The sequence below is a fragment of the Periplaneta americana genome, chromosome 17, assembly GCF_040183065.1.
Source record: "Periplaneta americana isolate PAMFEO1 chromosome 17, P.americana_PAMFEO1_priV1, whole genome shotgun sequence".
Taxonomy (NCBI): Eukaryota; Metazoa; Arthropoda; class Insecta; order Blattodea; family Blattidae; genus Periplaneta; species Periplaneta americana.
In genome coordinates, this window is record NC_091133.1 from 9,116,555 (window position 1) to 9,131,979 (window position 15,425).

Genomic DNA, 15,425 nt, shown 5'->3' on the forward strand with positions numbered 1-15,425 from the left:
AGCGCTCCTGCACACTTCAGTCGTACGGCTCGCCGGTACTTGGATCGAAGGTTTCCTGATCGATGGATAGATAGAGGTGGCCCAATTGCTTGCCTCCACGCTCACCTGATCTGAACCCTCTCGATTTCTACTTGTGGGGCCATTGAAAATCATTAGTTTATTCGTCTCCGGTGCCTGATCTGGAATCCCTTCGGAATCGAATTGTGGCAAGTTCTGAGGACATACGCAATACTCCTGGAGTTTGGGATCGTGTTCGCAGGTCAATGAGACATCGTTGTGAGGTCTGTATTCAAGCAGGAGGTGGACATTTTGAACATCTTTTGTAATGACAACGACCTGCGGAAAGAAAAACGTTCCGGTGAATTTCAATGTTGTGAAGGCCATAACTCGGAAATGAAGGATTTCCGGACACATGTTGTAATGAACATGTCTACATGTGGGAAATACATACCTGAAATTATGCTCGTATTTTTGAAACACTCTGTATATACCCTAGCCACCAAAATATTCTCTCCAACCAGAATCAAATACCGTAAGACAAGGAGATGGACTCTCTCCATCACTTTTAAACAATGTCCTTGAAAAGGTAATACAAGAACGGCGAAAACAAAAAAAAAACAATCCTCAAAATTAATCAACCAATCACATTAGGGAGGGGAAAATTATTAAAGTTAGATTACCTAGCGTTTGCAGACGACTTAGCAATTTTACCTCATGACATCATAACAGCTCAAAAACAAATTTAACTGTTAAAAGAAAGAAAGAAAAAAAAAGAAACGTAAAAAAATAAATATCGGAGAAAATCGTTCTCCAGATATCCTTCGAAAAAACAGAAAACGTTACCTGGAAGCGTCAAAGTATATGGAATCCAAATATGTTAAAATTAAACGAGTCTCGCAATGTAAATACCTCGGCGGAATGATTAGGAAAATGGAGTTGAAACAAAAGGGATCGAAATTAGATGCCAAAAAAATGGAGACAGCATTTCGGCTTACTGTAAATATTTACAATAAAAAGTGCATATCCAAACATACAAAATTAAGACATTATAAACACGTCATTAAACCAGAATGTTTCTTGAAACGTTAATTTTGAATAGAAAAGCAGATATCGAAAACAATGGGAAAAAAAGAATGCAAAATCGTAAGAAAAATTTTAGGCCCAGTAGTCATAGGTGAACAATACAAACTGAAAACTAAACAAGAAAAAGTATCAGAGACATTCATAGTGACATTAGAAAAAAAAAAAAAAAGAGGTTAAAATTTTACGGACATATCAAAAGAATGAATCGCGACAGACTCACAAAACAAATAGTTGAATGTTATGAAAATAAGAGTGGAGCACAATCATATAATATAAAATGGATTGAGGAAAAATAAAGAAATGACTTAAAATAACAGGAATCACACAAGAAGACATCTTAAACACAAACATTTTTGGAATCAAAATCCATAGAATGGCAAATTGAACAAAAAGGAAAACCCAACGAAAAAGACTGGAACAACGTGGACTGAAGAGAGAAAAGAAGCCCACAGCCGAAGAATGAGAGAACTATGGGCAAAGAAACGCCTCAAAGTACTTTGCGTAGTGCTGAATGGGCTTATTCGTAACTAAAATAATAATAATAATAATAATAATAATAATAATAATAATAATAATAATAATAATAATAATAATAATAATAATGTATGTATTTACACTGCAAGTGGGCAAGAACCCAGTGGCAGGTGTATACACAATATAATCGATACACAGTAAAATTACAATACACAACACAATAAGAATACACAATACAATTTAAACAATAATTACAGTTAATAATAAAACATTAAATAATCTAATTTTATAATACAACCTACATAAATACAATACAACCTACATAATAATAATAATAATAATAATAATAATAATAATAATAATAATAATAATAATAATAATAATAATAATAATAATACAAGAATAATACGACAAATTATTGGGTGGGCTTCGGCCCCACAGGCCCATATAAGTTGGCGCCACTGATCACATTCATGGTAATAGACTTGCACTGTGATTTTATCATAGCGTAACACGTGCAGTGATTTATGTAAATAATATTTTTATTCGTAAAATTTTCAACCCTGAAGTGTGGGTTTGAAACTTAGTGATTTGCAGATGCTAACAATAGATTTGATAGATGAAACTCTGTATAAGTATTAATACAGTATGAAAACTATCTGTTGTTATTGCTATGGAAACCAGTCAACTGGGCATAACTAGCGCCTCTAGTGGTGAATAACTGTAACTACATGCGTACTATATGTATTAACTGAGGAATATAAATAAACGTATTACATAATATGTAATAATAAATAACAGAAGATGCACATTATTGCATGTCTGACATCTTATATTTAAATAAATTAAAACAAAGGAACAATATTAAAAACACAGAATTTTACTTTAACTGACACTAATATTACAGATGTCACTTATCCTGTAATGTACTTATACTGCCACAGTATACGTAGCCATACAGTAAGGAAACTCGGCCAGACGGAACTTATTGCTCCGCTATAAATTGCAGCAACGACAAAGGACGAAACCCAGAATTACATTTTTTCAGTTTCTCCAAAGATCCAGAGACGTAAGGACGAATATCCATACATTATTAGGCACAATGGTTTCCACTAGGCTTGTTTATCTATCGTGGTTAAGTTTCGGGCTTGTATAGGTCTTCTTTTATTACGTTTAATTGTTATGTTAAATTCTGTTCTAATGATATCAGACGTAAAAAATGATTTATAAATAGTCGGCGAGATGATTTACTAAAAACAGATATGAAATATTTGAGTGCAAATTGCCGTATTTGCACCGGACACTTCGAGAACAGCCAGTTCATGAATTCCAAAAAGAATTCATTAATTGGAACTCTGATTCACAGAAAAATGGCAAGTTCTCGTTAAGGTCGAATCAGTCTTATAAAAGCCTCGTATTCAAACTATCCAATTGGGAAACATAAATATACCTAGTCGACAGTACAGTAATACGAAAGACTTTGTTTCCTTTGTTAAGCAGAAAAAAATATTAGAAAATACATATGTCCAAGAATACTGTCGGTACAGCAGTTAATTGTTTTTACAAGCGTTGATTTATAGCACCTTTAACATCAATGGTCATATCACGTGGGTAGAATCTTTGGGTATAAAATTACCTCTTGAGTATTGTTTTCTTTTAATTTATTTTTTGGTCGACCAGCAAACTTGCTATACAGACCACTGCTAAATTATGGAATACCCCATACATTATATCATGATGAGGTTGGCTGTAAAGTCTTCTCTAATTAAATTCATTTTTAAATTAATTAATTAATAATTTTTGTGAACTATGAGAATAAAAATATGATGATGACTTTCTGTGTAAAATTAATGAAGAGTCGTCAGTATCGCTAAGAAAGATGTCCTGAGGTAGTTTCCTTTTAAGTCTAGATGGCTGACAAGATCTTCCTCCAATGTCATATGTCACAGCTCCAGGAACGCCAGGAAATTTGTTGAAGAAAGATTTTGACATTGAATAGATGTACTGTTCTAGTGGAATAATTCCCAATTCTTGATGAAGTTGCTGATTTCTTAAAAACCACGGGGCATTTGTTGCTGTTCGCAGGAACTTGTAGGCGATGTATGTGTGTCTTATTTGCTGTCCCCCACACTGGCGCTGTATAAGTTAAAAGAGGTCGTACAAGCGAGGTGTAGAGTAGCATTAAACAATCCAATTCAATTTGTGAACGTCTATTAACCTAAGGGTATACTTTTCGAATTCTGGAAGAGGCGAGCATTACAAAGCCAATTACATGGGCATTCCATGTAAGTTTCGTATCTAATAATATTCCCAAATATTTTACAGCTTCTTGACTAGAAAGCCATGTAACTTGTTCATTTTGAAGAACCAAAGGAGGCAGATTATGAACAGGTCCTAAAGAGAAGATTTTAGCTCCTGTTTTGGTAATGTTGAGTAGTAATCTCCAGTCAGAGAACCATTTAGACAATTCCTGTAAGTGTGTCTGAAGAGTGCTGATTGCAGTATTTAGGTTACAGTGGGAATAAAAGAGAACTGTATCATCAGCATAAATAGCTATATGTGACGGTCGTAAACATGGAATGTCATATGTGAAGATATTGAAGAGAAGTGGTGACAGTATAGATCCTTGTGGTACTCCGGCTACAACTGGACGAAGCGTTGACTTAATGTTATATATACGTAGTGAGAACTGACGCTCAGATAAAAAAAAACTGTTCACGATGCGTGTGAGATAGCCTGGAAAACCAATTCTATATAATTTTAGCATTAAACCGTCATGATAAACAGTATCAAATGCTTCGGCAATATCCAGAAACACAGCGGCAGTATACCGGTACTGTCTTTCTTCAAAGCCTTTTATAATGGATTCATTTATTCTTTGCAATTGGTGTGTTGTAGAATGTTTGGGACGAATGCCAAACTGAAAATCAGTTTGTTAATACTACTGTATTTCCTTTTTTATATTGATTATATTATTTTATTTCTATTTCTCTTGTTTGTAATTATACTCTTAAATAAATAAATAAATAAACATAAACATAAAAAAGTTATAATCTTGTTTTGGATCGTAAATTTATAAATCCGATGATGAATAACCTTCTCAAACAATTTCTATAGCGTAGGCAGTAAGCTAATGGGTCGGAAACTAGATGGCAAGAGTTTAGATTTGTTCGGCTTATGAAAAACAATGATTTCAGCAAGCTTCCACGTTCTAGGAAAGTACCCAATTAAAAGGGCAACATTGAAAATTATCGTCAAATATACAAGAGCTATGTTAGTAAGCTTCTTAGTACAATGTTGGGTATACGATCATGACATGGAGATTTTTTATTTGAAAGCCTTTGAATGAATTGAGACAGTTCTTGTGGAGTAGTATGACATTTTGTCTGGCACATTCGGTTTATTAATATTTCCTATAAGTTCTTTTTCAAATTCAGAGGTAATCTGTTCATTTTTATTCTCGTTTGAGGTGAATACATGTTGATAATGAGATGCAAGCAAATTACATTTCGACTCTGTGCCTGTGGCTATTCGAGGGTCTATACGAAGTGTCGGGATGGCTGTTGGCTCGCGCAGAATACGCTTTGTGGCGTACTATAGAGTATTATCAGCTCCAGATAGAGTCTGATACGACTGCAGACGATGTTGTTCAAGATTTGTCTTGACTAATCGTATGAGATAATTGAGCTTCTTCCGCTGCCATGTTTGCCTCTCTCGTTGTCATTGTCTACGAATACGATGTTTTTCCTCAATTAATTGGAGTATGGAAGATGGTAAGCAGTAGCGGGTGAATGGCCGCTTGGAGCACACTGTAGAATAATTTACACATGAACATATTGTGACCGTAAAATGTTGAACATCATTGTCAATATCTTTTGCTGTTACTGGATGATATTCTGTGATTAACATTGAGTCTAGACTCAACTGAAATGTATCCCAATCAACAAAACCATCAATAAGGTATTGCACTTGAGGTGGTACATCAGGAGACAAGTGAAAAGTAATCAACACTGGTCAATGCTCTGAATAAAGTGTTGTTAATGATGCAACATAAGTTGATAAATTAATATTCTTTTGAATTCCAATGTCAAGGATATCAGGAAGGTTGACTGGATTATGTGTATAGTATGTTGGTTCAGTTGGTGCTAGAATATGCAGACCAAAGTTGTTAATACAGTCGTAAAGACAAGGTCCATTTGGGTTCGTTACTCTGCACCCTCATGATATGTGTTTGGAGTTTATATCACCCACAAGAAGTGTTGAATCGACTGAGGGAAATACAAGTGCAAGAAATGCAGTATTTAGCAAATATTTTTTGAGCTCATAAGCACAAAATAAAACAAAATCATGATTACTTTGACACTAATTTTGATTCCGACTGTTTCTGAATCAGACGTATAAGGAAGAATTTCCTGATGATGTGTAAAATTACGTTTAATTAAAATGGCAACACCACCAGATGCAGTTGAAGCATTCCTATCATTTCTATATGAGGAGCATCGTTTCAAAACGTGTGATATTCCCGAATTCTAATTTTACAGGAAACAATAAAAACGTTTTTCCCCTAAGTTGTTTTGAATAGTATAAACATGAACTGCCATCGTGTTAATATAGACATTTATAACTAATACTGATAAAATCTGAAATGTGTTTCCTATCAAAATGCGGAGTAATTTGACTTTTAATTTATTACTTAATACGTTTTGAAACAACAGAAAGAATTTAATACGTTTCGATCCAACACCTTTTGTTTCTTACACAGTGCTGTTTCATTTATTTATCTTTTTCACAGAGATGTCATTTATTATTCGTTATAAAGTAACAGAAATGTTTATTTGAGATTAAATATTCTGTGTTCTTTATTTATTATCAACGAAATAGGCCTATCATAAATTGTACTAGGTCACTAATAAAAGTGAAGCTACATTGTTTTCTTTAGTACCCTTTAGTCTCAAATGAATACACGTAAGTAATGTGAAAATACAGTCTTTCAAAACCTGATACTTCATGAAGATGTTCACCATGTTCGTTATTTTCAGTAGAAGATTTTGTGTCATTGGTGAGGCAGAAAAATAGAACCCCACGTCATCCAGTTCTTCCCAACTATCTTCAAATCTCACTTTCAGCAAAGTATCCACATCGTTCTTCTTGGCATCAGTAAGATTTGTGGCTCTGTTATTCTTCTTACTCCTCGTTTTATAATACGAGTGCCTAGTTGGAAAGGATCATCATATCTAAATGTGGGTTCCATTTTCAAAGTAATCTCTGATTTTCCATTTTTATAGATCCTTTTTAACGTAACCCTTTTCATATCCTTGATTGCGTCCACCTTTTTGTACTGTGAAGCTAGAGATTTATAATCTCGAATTGTCCAATTTTTTCCTAGAGTTTTAACGGAACCCACTGTATCATAAAAAAACCTATTTCATTAGGGGTAATTATCTCGGCTTTCTTAATTATTTATTTTACTAGGTTTTTTTACGACACTTTATCAACATCTTAGGTTATTCAGCATCTGAATGAGATGAAGGTGATAATCCCGATGAAAAGAAAAGAGTTCGGGGTCCAGCACCGAAAGTTACCCAGCATTTGCTCATATTGGGTCGAGGGAAAACCCTGGAAAAAATCTCAACCAAGTAACTTGTCCCGACCTGGCCGTTACTCCACAGGTGTGGACTCGGCTTTCTTGCGCAACGTTTTTCTCTACGACTCCGAATGGCCCCGTTTAAATTACGTTCTAGGCTATTATCCCTCAAATCGGGATTTGTATCAATCTCGACCCGCTTTATCGGGATTCCACCAGACTGTCAGGCTTGCATCATTTTCATAGGAACTCTGAATGTGAATATATCCATAACCACGGTTAATAAAAGAATTAATGTCTTTTTTTTAATTTAATCTGTAAGTTCAACTGCTGTATGAAATCAAAGAGCATTATCATTATTATTATTATTATTATTATTATTATTATTATTATTATTATTATTGTTAGTAGTAGTAGTAGTAGTAGTAGTAGTAGTAGTAGTAGTAGTAGTAGTAGTAGTATAAATAATTGTTTCATTAATTCGTAACTAAGATATGTAAGAGTTAATTTCAAATCAGTCATATTAAAAAATTAACCTTTTGTAATTTATATTGTTTCTGTATCTTCAATTCCGCGAATAATTATTCATATATGCACTGAAACAACAGCTGTTTGAAAAAAGGAAGGATATGGAGTAGATGAAAGACACTAACAATGTATAATACCGTAGTTTGAAAGGTAGCAACTATCTTGGAAATGAGTTGAACACACTGAATGATTCATTGTGGGATAGAAATTCTCTCTGCGGATTGCACATATCCACTTTCGGTTAAGGGAATCTTTATTCATGGGAAAACTGAAGGACAAACAATCGTGTAAGTACAATAGTTTGTCTTCTGTAACATAATACAGAGGAAAAATCATTGTAGAAATTAAAGATTAACTAATAAGTGAAATGTAACATTCCTGCCTTCTTTATCTTTACATTCGTGTGCATTGCTGCAATTAAAAACAGCACACATACGAACCTGTACTTATTCAGCTCAACCAAACAAATGGTCGCCCGTCGGCTGTTCAATTTTGGGAGCATAACACTAGCGCCAGTGAGCGGTCTAGCGGTTATTTAGTAAGTCTATGGAGTGACCAAGTTGCCTCGTACAGCTCTCTTAGCGGTGCCGCCGCGAAACACGGCAAACATGAAATTATCGCCTTCCGTTGCATAAATTTCCTCTACTTACAACTTTGTGTATACGAAGATAGAAGTAAGGAAAAATTAAATAATAATAATAATAATAATAATAATAATAATAATAATAATAATAATAAGAACAATAATAATAATAATAATAATAATAATAATAATAATAATAATAATAATAATAATAATAAAACATGCATCTTGTGTGTGCTACATATAACTGCAATAGCGGAAGAAAGACAAATGATATATCATATTTCAGGTAAAATTTATGAAGTTAAATCTCCATAGTTTCATTAATTAGCAGCATTTGTTCACGCGGAAATGTGTATCAAAGCCCGGCATACCATACTCGTGTACAGATTCCCTTTGCAAAAAAAAAAAAAAATGGAACTGGTGAAACAATGGGTAATAAATATTAAACGAGACAAATTGTGCGAGCATAGCTTTTTGTGTTCACGACACTTCGGAGATAAACATATAGCGAACAACTCCATGAAGACGGTGAGCAATAGCTCATAAAATAAAATCTAATGGCTATAAAATATTACAATTGTTTTTCGACACTGCCATTCTTTATTTCTGCTCCTAGTATCCTTACTGCTTACAGAAAGAAAACGATGAGCTGTAGCTTATGAAAAGTAGGCTTATGTCGAAGACAAACGATAAATTACATAAATAGTTACACTAAACGAATAAAACCACTACAATTCCGTTTCAAACCAGTTAAAGCCTAATTGCAATGAAATATTAAAATTGTATTTCGACAATGGCATCCAAAATTCTGCAAAACTCTCGGGTAGGCCGTATTGTTGTTAGATTTTGACTGGAGGAACATGAAATAATATACAGTAATAATAATAATAATAATAATAATAATAATAATAATAATAATTATTATTATTATTATTATTATTATTATTATTCTTTATTTTATATTAAGTTACCAGTACGTAAGTCAAATTTTTGACGAAACACTAGTTTTTTCCACTTAAGTTTAACTGATTTATGTAACCGAAATTTTGACTGCTTCTTGACTCCAACCTTACTTATCGTCACCCCCACTTTGCTTTGGGCGCTTATGCCAATGACGGTCGCTCTTTCAATTTTCTTCAAACATGGCGGCGCAATGGGCAGTCTATAATCTCTTTCTAACTAGTTGGTTGCAGAACTCTCACAGCGAGGCGCGACGACAGCGACGAGTTCGCTCACAGTCAGCGGCACTCGCCAGCTTGTGCGAAGGCCGGTGAGGGGGGGAGTCAATTCGCTACGACTCAGTAGCTGGATGAGCGGCTAGTCTCAATCGTGATATAATACGCAGCGCTATGTTGATTTTCTGTGGATGTGCTGCATTGTTGAGTTTTAGTTTAATCAATAGTGCATGCGAAAATTTCTAGATCAACTGATGCTCCAGCATGTGCTAATGGTGGGTATACTGTTCAACCTGTTCCTGCACCTCTTTCTACTATATTGCTTGTTTGTGTTACATACTAATTTTGTTCGAAATGGCTTATAGGCCTACTGAGAAAACACTGAAGTCATTATTTGCAAAATTAAAAGAGAAACAGTTTTCAAGTTCGGCATATGAAACAAAATGAGATTACAAAGATAAAAGGTCTACACTACATTCACACATTAAAATAGTGGATGGTGAACGACAAAATAGAAAATTTCAATTTTCATGGTAGAAGAAATATCCTGGCTAACAGCGTGCTCTGAGACAAGTTATATACTGTTATTCCTGTTTTCTGTTTGGGGTGAAAATGAGAGGTCATCATCTTCTTGTAGGATAAATAATTTCAAGGGAAAAATTGTTCCGGGGCCGGGTATCGATTCCGGGACCTCTGGTTGAACGTACCAGCGCTCTCCCAACTGAGCTACCCGGGAACTCCACGCGACACCGTCTCAACCTTTCCCTTTATATCCACACAACTCGCGTGGGCTGACGAAACGCCAGAGACCCACATCGAGTGCACACAAACTCTGTGTGACTTGGAATTGTGGTTTTCTGTTAACGTACACAGTGACGCATATATTATGCAAATCTAGTCTCTCAGGTGAAGCTTTCTGTAGAGCAGATTTGAATAATTTCAAGGGAAAAATTGTTCCGGGCCGGGTATCGATCCCTGGACCTCTGGTTGAACGTACCAGCGCTCTCCCAACTGAGCTACCCGGGAACTCCACCCGACACCGTCTCAACCTTTCCCTTTATATCCACACAACTCGCGTGGGCTGACGAAACGCCAGAGACCCACATCGAGTGCACACAAACTCTGTGTGACTTGGAATTGTGGTTTTCTGTTAACGTTCACAGTGACGCATATATTATGCAAATCTAGTCTTTCAGGTGAAGCTTTCTGTAGAGCAGATTTGAATAATTTCAAGGGAAAAATTGTTCCGGGCCGGGTATCGATCCCGGGACCTCTGATTGAACGTACCAGCGCTCTCCCAACTGAGCTACCCGGGAACTCCACCCGACACCGTCTCAACCTTTCCCTTTATATCCACACAACTCGCGTGGGCTAACGAAACGCCAGAGACTCACATCGAGTGCACACAAACTCTGTGTGACTTGGAATTGTGGTTTTCTGTTAACGTACACAGTGATGCATATATTATGCAAATCTAGTCTTTCAGGTGAAGCTTCCTGTAAAGCAGATTTGAATAATTTCAAGAGAAAAATTGTTCCGGGGCTGGGTATCGATCCCGGGACTTCTGGTTGAACGTACCAGCGCTGGTACTTATTATCTATTATACTGATGTGGTAGACCTAGTTTATTGAAAACATTTGGTAACTGATTCATTGATGGCGCAATACTTGAGAAGATAAGAAGTGATTATTACCAGTGTTGAAATGTCTGCAGTCTATCATAAAGGAATGTAATTTTTGTTTATTTTTATAATTTTATTATACTTTTTCTTATATATATTACAATCTAAAGACTCCTAGGATACTTCTTGTAAAAGTAGCTTCTGTAATGTGTGCCTGAATGTTGGTGTTGCGTTTTTGCAATACAGGCACATTGAATATCAAAACTGTCTTTCTGAGATTAGTGAAATAATTAAATATATTTACTTATGGAATTCGATTTTTCGCATGAAATAGTTATTCTGTTCATGTTTTATATTCAAGAGGCCTGAGTGTACATGAAATAATGACAATCATGTAAGAGAACGAAAAAATCAGATTTTATAGATGTTTTCATATCTCCACCGGAAGCTAGAAGTGATATCGATGAAGACAGTGCTGACAAGGACTTCGCTGGAATCATAAATAATCTAAATTTTCATCAACTGGAGGCTGAAGGGATAGTGGTTCTCAGTAAATGGAAGAAGAACAATAATATAAAATCAGGCACAGAATGAATAGATGCCAGAGGGTGCAGAAATACGTGAAATATCAGAGCCTGTCAGAAGATAAAGGGACTATTGTAGGAAAATGGAAAAAGAGTGATTTACCAAGTTACTGTTAACTGAAAAGAAAAGTAAATGAGGAAATTGAAAATTGTGAGTCGAATCCCAACATGAAAAGAACTTTATTGCCAATTGATATTTTTCAATTATTTTTCCATGAAAACATTGTATTTGATATTGTAAACCAAAGTGTTGCGTATGCGATGCAGAAAGGCAGAGATAAATTTAGTTTTTCCTCAAATGATTTCAAAACATTCCTTGGGATTCTTGTTGTAAGTGGATATACTAACGTCCCGCGCCGTCGAATATACTGGGAAGAGAGCAGTGACACAAGAAATGAATCAATAGTCAGAGCTATGCGACGCAATAGATTTGATGAAATAATGAGAAACCTTCATCTAAATGGCAACACACAACTTGACAAGACCCATAGATTGTCTAAGGTGAGGCCCTTTCTAGATGAACTTATGTGAGAAAGTGAACTTTATAGCCAAACCTAATTGACTTTCCTCGCATAAATTGTTTTAGTCCATGTCTTCCAAAATAAAGTACCATAGTCTCGTCAATACTGGATTTATTCTCTCACAGTGTTGCCTACTGTATGCATAATTTTCATTTTCCTCATGTAGTGAAATGCACTGAACGTTGTAGACAGATTCAAAGAAATAGGTATGGGCATTACAGGGACAGAAGTGTCCACTAACAAATCTGGCTGATATGAAGAAAACAGAGAGGTTCCTTTGATATGAAGTACGATGAAGGTTCTAAATTACTGATATGTCGCTGGAATGACAATTCTGTTATGACTGTTGTGTCAAACTGTGACAGTGTACTGCCAGTGAGTAATTTACAAAGATATTCCAGCTCTCAGAAAAAGAATGTGGCAATTTCTCAACCAGCAGCCATCACAAATTACAATATATATGGGTGCAACTGATCTCATGGATCAAAATATGAGTACCTAAAGAAAAAATATACGTCCCAGAAAGTGGTGGTGGTCTTTCTTTTAGTGGGGGTTAGATATCGGTGTGCAAAACACAGCGCTTCTCTATAGAGTCAGTCATATGGAAGACATGGCTCTTCTGTCATTTCGTAGAAGTATCGCAATGGCTATCAGAGACAATATGGAACACCGAAGTCAAGAACTAGTCTAACTGTGACTCCTGTCAGCAGCAGAGTAGCACCAAGTGTTCGATTCGATGAAAGGAGACATACAGTCACTCAGCAAAAAAAGAGAACAAGGTGTGCTGATTGTAAATCTCAGACAACTAAACGATGTCTAAAATGTGACGTTGCTTTGCATGATAAATGCTTCTAAGATTTCATTTTCAAGAATAATGTTTCTAACGATATAAATAATATAAACTATTAAAAGTGTTGCTTGCAAAGAATTTAATTTAAAAAAATAATGCCTCTAATGATGTAAAATGTTAATTTTTCATGTTGTTGCTTTCAATGTTAAATATTTTCAAGAATTTAATTTTCAGAAATAAAGTCTCAGATCATGTAAAATACATTCTGTGCATGGTAATAAAATAGGTCAGGTCAAAATATATCGTCTTATTTAATTATTAAGTCATCATATTAAAAACAAAATGTAAGTAATAATTGCTACCCTATGTGCCCGGTGATGCGTTTTTGCAACACATCATATCTCAGGAACTAGAAATGCGATAACAAAAATTTCTGAAAATTCCAAGTTCATAAATGCTAATGCACTCAGGAATTCAATTTCATTAAATATGAAAACAAAAAATTATTCTGGGCATATATGGGTTAACTTCGCCACTGACCTTTACAAAGCACTGTATTGTGTGAATTTGTGCAACATGTATTGCACACTTCTTCTTAAATTTTACAATTTGTAATTGATATATGTATGTATGTATATACATACTGTGTATATATATAAAGAAATGTCTTAAAGTATATGTAAAAAAAACGAACTTGCCTGTTTTCTTGCAGTAATATTACAGTATATTATGCTTCAAATAGGAACTTTTTCAGCAAATACGTAAATTACTGGTTAGAGAGATAGCCTATATGTTTGACATAGAATAATTAATTCATTGTTATCCATTAGGGGAAGGGAATTGTAAGTGCCGCATAAGCTCTCGTACCTGCCTGCTAGTTAGTACTTGGGAATTGTTTATAAATAAGCGTTTGGAAGAATTCTCGTATAGATATTGTAGAGTAGGAGTTGAAATATTCAGAGACGAAAAGGGCAAGGAATTTGTAACCCTTAGATTTTGTATAGTGTGACAAACACTACGTTTAACAAAGAAATATATTTTATTTAGCGATATCCATATTTCTGTAAAATTGTAGAATTTATATTATTCGGATGAAAAATTAATTACATAAAATTTCATATTACGAAATCAGATACAATCATAAATAATGTGACAAACCTTTGCTCATTATGAGCTTAGTGGTTAATGTAATTTTTATTTCAACTTAGTATAAAGAAGGTCATAAGTCACTACCCATTTCAACAACAGCTCAAGACTTAGTAGTACCTACTGCAAATACTTTTAAATAAATCAATTTGGATCAGGTAATATGCGGAAGAGCGTGTTCAAGTGCCCCAGATCGTCTCAGCAATCTGTCAACGCAGTCGAAATATAAATTAAAAACAATGGAAGAAAATAGGTAGTAATATTTTGATCAGCCTGCATACAATAAAATGATTGTTTATAATAAAAAACATTGGCTTTCCGAAGCCTAAACCAGGGACGGATCTTTTTACTTAGGCTTGATTTCGCCCCATATATATGATGACTGCCCAAGTCAGGCTGGTGGCCTGAGTGTGTGGCATTCATGAATCCTATGTTAACAGGTAAGTCATCCTGCCTCAGCCCTAAGGAGAGCAGTCAAAGTCCAAACCCCTTTCTATATTAGCATCGGAAACCCGTATTACAGCCAAGACCACCTCGACCTATTTTTACTATTGCAGATGGAATTGGAAGAGAGGTAGATGGGGCAGGTAGAATAATTGAAGGAAACGGAAGTACAGCGAGAAAACCCCTATGTAACGTCTGTTTTGAGCATCACAAAATCCATCACAACTTTTCGAGGATCGAACAAGGACCGCTTGAATGGAAAACCAGCGCCCTAGTACCTAAACCACAGACATGGCCCACAGACAGTTAATTTTTTATACCTATTGAATATCAATAATAATTGAAGAAAATGAAGTAAAACAGTAATTACTATCATTCAGAATATCTAAAGGAATTATTATTGAATTGGTACTAAAATAATGTCTGTTTTCTTCGAACACCTATTTAAATCCACGAACAACTTATCTCATTATTATGGATTATTGAATATCAGTTTCTGCCAATAGCAGAGTTTATATTCTTTCAATATTTTGTTATTATGTAGTCTCAGTTACATTTTGGTCTTTCTATTGGTAGTACGTAACTGTTAGTTACCTTGCGTGCAGGCTTCGACACGCAATGGCTAAGTGCAACCTTTGTGCTATTAAGCCTGATACGGATCTGATGAACTCATTTGATTTAACATTGTATTTAACTCGCTCCTAAGCTGCAATATTTTTGGAGTCTATATAGTGATTATGGATCTGTGGTGGAATTATAATGTGTAAGCCTCCAGTATTCTAAAACACCTGTGTCATGATATTTTCCACTTTTTCCACTGCATATATTATCATAAATTGTTATGCAAAACAGCGAATTTCATAGGGGATAAACGTAAGAGGGTAAGTTT